The following is a 6,329-nucleotide window of genomic DNA, read 5'->3' on the forward strand; positions in this document are numbered from 1 at the left end:
TTAATTACAGAACATTTGAAAAGAAGCATAGTCCATTATCTTTTAGCACATATATGTAGCAAAGACGCTGTGCTACTGGTAAACTAAGGTAAGTTTGAAAAAAAAATCACATATATGTGTACAATGTTTAAAGTATTCTAAACAAAAATTAATTGAGATGAATTACTGAACTTTTATTACTCTAAATAGGAAAATGAAATACTTGTTGATAACAGGATGTCCCTTTACATATTCCCTTTTTTTGTTTTAAAGAAACCAAACAGGTAATATTTCATGACAAACTGCTATCTATTTACCTATATCTTCTGTAATCTACTTATATTTACCTTTAATGAACACTTATTATGGGCTAAGTGTATACTGTACTGTGGGTACGTATGATCACTATTCTCATTTTACATACAGGACACTAAGATTTAGTGGGGGTATCTCAATGCATGTCTAAAGACCAGTTGGGGCTTTGCTCTTTTACCACAAATTCTAGCATGTTGTGTAAAGTAGAAAGTTCAGATTCACTTGTCCCAGATCACACAAGGGACTTGCACTTTTTTGTAAGAAATTCTAGCGTTGCTTAAGGGACAGCTTCACTTATGCTTCCAGCTAAATCAACTTGAACAACTGACAGTATCATGAGGCATCACAATTACGTAATCAAAGAAATCAGGAGAAGAGAATGTGGTGTCAGTAGAATTCTGCCATGTGATGGATCTGTAAGACTTCTGTGGAGGACTGACAATGGGAAGGGGCAGGAGAGTTTGGAAGCTGGAAAGTCATGCCCATAGTTTGTTTCAAAAAGGGTATAAAGCCAAGAACCTGGGGAAGGGTTAAGAAAGGACTTCCAACAAGACAGACAGTAATCTGGGAAAAGTTGGAGCATTATTATAGCTATATAATTCTAAGAATTGCAAGCATCCTATTTTTCAGGTATAAAAATAAGCATTGGGGCACCTGAGTGGCTCAGTGGGTTAAGCCTCTGCCTTCGGCTCAGGTCATAATCTCAGTGTCCTGGGATCGAGCCCCGCATCGGGCTCTCTGCTCAGCGGGGAGCCTGCTTCCCCACCTCTCTCAGCTGCCTCTCTGCCTACTTGTGATCTCTCTCTGTCAAATAAATACATAAAATTTTTGAAAAAAAAAAGTATTTTATCATAAGTAATGTATCAGTAACCATCTGATAGCTTTAACAATTAATAATCATTTGTGTGCATCTGGCACCTTTCTTCTAAAGAGCTCAAAGCACTTTACATTTGTTATCTCATTAATTCCCAACATTGTCCCTGTGGGGAAGGTAGTAAGTATTTTAACATTTAAATGTTTATCTTTCAGAATTTCTCAAGCATGCATTAATTATATTTCCAAAAATGTAAATGTTCACTAGTTTTATTTTACTGTTCCTCTGGCTTCAATGTGCATAAGAGATCTGTTCAATTCTCTAATATACTGATCACAGTAAATCTTTTTTTATTAATAATATTTTATTTATTTATTTGATGGAGAGAGATCACAAGTAGGCAGAGAGGCAGGCAGAGAGAGAGGGGGGAAGCAAGCTCCCCGCTGAGCAGAGAGCCCGAAGCGGGGCTCGATCCCAGGACCCTGAGACAGGACCTGAGCCGAAGGTAGAGGCTTAACCCACTGAGCCACCCAGGTGCCCCCGGATCACAGTAAATCTTATCTGGAAAACTGTAAGTTGCTAAAATAATGGAAGAGTGGAAGTTGCGGCTGGGGGGAAACATGTGGACTGCTTTTCTCACTGGAAAAAGTTTGGTTCCATCCATTGCAAATGCAGATGAGACATGCTACGGATCTTCCAGATCTTTTCTGGGTCCCGTTCTTTCCAAAAGGTGAGCCTCAAGAGGGTAAGTGCTGTATCTGTAAGCCTGAGGTAGACTGACCTACTATTTACATCTTTGTTTTACTGATGGTTTTTATCAAAGTAGAATAGAAACCAGATGCATTCTACTACGAGTTGTATCCTAAAGAGTCACAGAATAATAAGGGCCAGAAACTTGCCTCCCCAACCCTCACTCTCTCTGGGCTGGTCATACTTTCCTCAATTTTCTAACTAAAAAAAATGGCAGATAGTAATACCTGCTCCTTAGGGAAGCAGTAGAGATTAATTGGCCAATGTAGGGAGAGCATTTCTGAGACAAAGCGTTCTACATAAATGTTTAAGTATTATTATTGCTCTGCTCCTTCAAAGGGAAGTTCTAACTTTGAAATGTGATTATACACTTTTCCCAAAAAAAACCCTTCATAACCACATATATAGGCTTATTTTTCACTCTAACAGTCTAACTCATGGTTGTGAAACTTTATTGCACTTGATGGAAGACCCAGGCTTTTATTAGTTTTAAACTGCTGGTTGCTGGGGTATTTATGTAAATGAGGCAAAGATACCAAAACAGTAAATAATAAGCATGGCCCTGCTGTTTAAAAATCTGTTGGTAGAAACAACTTTTGTTTGGGTATAAGAAGACCCTAAACACAGAAAAATAATAGCTTTGGATAAGATAGCATTTTGGGTTTAGGGGTTGTTCTTGACATTGGTTTTCTCCCCAAACATTTCTTTACCACTCTGTAAACATTTTGTTTTACCTCTACAGTGGCCACTACGTATATCATATATATGTATGTGAGAGAAAGAAAGGAGTAAAAGACATTTTAAGAATTTTTTTATTTAACAAAATGTTATAAAGTATACTAGATAGTTAATCATAGCACCCAGAAAGCAAGGCCACACCCAAATCTACTGCAGTCTCCTCATAAGGAATGTCATGATAAAATCATGGTCCCGTAAACTTAACAACAAAACAGCAGAATTTCCATTGGTTGCAAAATAACTTCAAATTCACATTCAAATTCTGGTTCATTGAAAGATTCTTGCTGCTTTGCTTCCGAGCAAAGGATGAAAAATCCTTATTTTGCAATCATTGAACAATTTAAAATGATCTAACAACACGTGACTTGCAGGTTCCCTTTATAAAGCCTTCCTACTCATCTTCTTTTTAAGTTGAATATCCAGAGCTAGCCACATTTCAAAGTCAAAAAACTAGGTTCATTTGCAACAACAGTGAAAAATCGGAAAAGTCTAAATATTCAACAATAAGGTATTACTTAAAAATTATAGGGACTACCTGGGTGGCTCAGTTGTTTAAGCATCTGACCCTTAATTTCTGTTCAGGTCATGACCTCAGGGTCATGAGACTGAGCCCTGAGTCAGGCTCCACGCTGGGTATGGAGCCTGCTAAAGATTCTTCCTCTCCCTGTCCCTCTCCCTTTGCCCCTCCCCTCAACACTACCCCTACATGTACACATGCATGTACTCGCTCTCTCTCTCACTCTTAAAAAAGAAAAATCAAGTAAAATTATGGAATAGCTATAGAAAGACAGCCATTTAAAAACTCATAGGTTACTATAACTACTGTATGAGCTAACCATTCCACTCCTAGGCATTTATTTACCCAAGAGAGAAAAAAGTATGGGACCATTCAAAGATTTGTACATGAATCTTCATTGCAAACTTATTTGTAATAGCCCCAAATTGGAAACAACCCAAATGTCCACCAACATGTAGATGTATAAATTACGGGACACCCTTACAATGGAATACTACTCAGCAATGAAAAGGATCAAGTTGTTGATAAAATCAAAGACATGAGGGGCACCTGGGTGGCTCAGTGGGTTAAAGCCTCTGCCTTTGGCTTGGGTCATGATACCAGGATCCTGGGATCAAGCCCCACATTGGGCGCTCTGCTCAGCAGGGAGACTGTTTCCCTTCCTCTCTCTCTGCCTGTGTCTCTGCCTACTTGTGATCTTTCTCTCTCTGTGTCGAGTAAATAAATATTTTTTTAAAAAATCAAAGACATGAATGAATCAATATAATTGTGCTGAATGAAAAAATCCAGGCAAAAAAGAGTACATATATAACATTCTAAAAATACAAATTATAGTGACAAAAAGCAGATCAGTGGTGGCCTGGAAGTGGGAAGCTGGGGGCCAGATGGTGAGGAGGAACAGGAAGATTACAAAGGATCAGGAAGAAAATTCTGGGGGTGATGATAGCTTCACTATGTTGATTGTGAAAATGGTCTCTTGGATGAATACATATGTCAAAACTTATCAAACTATACACCTTAAATATGTGCCCTGTTTGAAGGTCAATTACACATCAAAAGCTTTTTAAAAAAAATCATGAATTAGGAGAATATAAGAAAATGAAATGACATTTAATTATTAACCATATTTTTTTCTTTTTCCAAGATTTTATGTATTTTAGAGAGAGAAAGACAAAAAGGGGGATCAAGGCAGGGGAGGAACAAATGGAGGACAAGCAGGCTCTACACTGAGCACAGAGCCCAATGTAGGGCTTGACCTCACAACCCTGAGATCATGACCTGAGCCAAAATCAAGAGATGCCCAACCAACTTGAGCCACCCAGGAACCCTAAGAAGCATATTTTAAAACCGCATGAAGACTAGGACTCCAGTTACAACTTTTAAAAAATATGTACGTATATGTGCATGCACACACGTGTGTACACACCCACACCCCCCCACCCCCACACCCCCCCACACACACCTACCTCTGAGCATGTCTCCCGCAATGCTCACAGTGGATAATTCTTAATGGTACAATTTTCTTCTTTTTGTATTCTCTATTTTATAATGAACCTGTTTTCAATTAATGGAACAAATGAAACAAAAATTTAATTTGTGGGAGTCTAGGAAAGAAAAATATATGAAGATCTTCATTATAAGTTCTGCTATCAAAAGTGATAATGAACTTAGGGACATGGAGTAGAAATGTCATAACCACCTTCCTCCTCAAAGCTCCCAAAGCTGTCACCAGATAGTAATGGCATGTTCCTTCACATCATGGATTACAAGTTTCATTTTGAGCTTAATACGCTTAGTCTGAATATTCAAGAATTCTTACCAGACTATGACTTTTGTTCTGTATCTGCTCATGGAAACGGAGATGCACGAAAGGGTAAATGTTTCTGTTCACCTACAAATATTTGGAGGGACATCCAGTGATTAGTGGCATTTGCAGTTTTTCTAAAAGTGTATGGAACACACACACACACACACATATACACCATTTGCTTTAGATTTAAAAGTCTTAATGGGTTTTAGTTCCAGCTCCTTCCTTAATGGACAAGTAACCTCCTCTCTAGTCCTCATTTTTTTGGTATGTAAAATAAGAAAGTTGAACTGATGTTTAAACTTCTTGCCAACTCTAATGATTCAAAGTATCAAAAGGGCAAAACCATATGTATCTATGCCACACAAGGAGGTGACTTCTAGCTTTCTTCTTCCATTTTTTGGAAATCATGGATAATATAACTTTGTACAGCCTCCTAAGTTTCCCTATTTACTATCCAAAATGACTGTGATTTTAAATAGTTGCAAATGTTTTATAATTTTATGATAGTTTCTTGAGATGCAAACAGTTTTCTCTCAGAAGGAATCATTTAGACTAAAGACAGAAAGTAGCAAGCCAAATATATCCTTTAGACTGGAATCATGTCTTTCATTCTTTGGGTTTTTGCTTGTACTCTTTCCAGTATTGCTACTCACCTAAAGTAATGGAAACATTTTATTTTGAAAAGCATTTTATCTGAACTGATCTAATGTATACTTTCTGTACTAGAAGATCTTGGTGCAAATAGATGGGATAGAAATGAGAATCAAAGCTTTAAATGTGCACTTTTGTTTCTGTAAGCCCAAAGCATATCTCCTTTTTACATCCACTTTGCAGGGACAGTATGGAGAGCTGGAGTACAGTCTCTGAGCTTTACTTTAATTTGTACCCGGACTCAGAAAGAGATGGATGATGTATTTTGCAACATTCCATTTTGCTTTATAGCAGACATAGTCCCTGGTGAATTGCATAAATGAGACATAGAACCCTGAAACTAATTTTACCTGGCACCTTTAATCCCATATTTTAAAGACCTCCTAAAATGCACTATTTCCTGGGCCCTGTTTATAAGTGGTTAAGTCAGGCTTCCCAGGAAGTGTTCTGCCATCCACATAGAAGGGTTAGAACAAGAAGCTGAGAGTACAATGATTATCTATCCCTTTACGAAGCCCACAGTGATCGTTATGGCTAAAATAAGTCTTTAAAGTTCATTGCCAGAGCAGAAATCTCTCTCCTTCCTTTATTCTCACTAGCAACTTAGATTCTTGGTACTAAGAATTGGTACAAAAAATTATAGATGATGTAAGGTTTAAAAACTACTTATGAACCTTTTTCTTAAGATGACTTTGTCTTTCAGTATACCTTAGAGTTTTAAAATTTTTCTCATTACAGAAACATATGCTCATTAT

The sequence above is a fragment of the Mustela nigripes genome, chromosome 13 (assembly GCF_022355385.1).
Source record: "Mustela nigripes isolate SB6536 chromosome 13, MUSNIG.SB6536, whole genome shotgun sequence".
Taxonomy (NCBI): Eukaryota; Metazoa; Chordata; class Mammalia; order Carnivora; family Mustelidae; genus Mustela; species Mustela nigripes.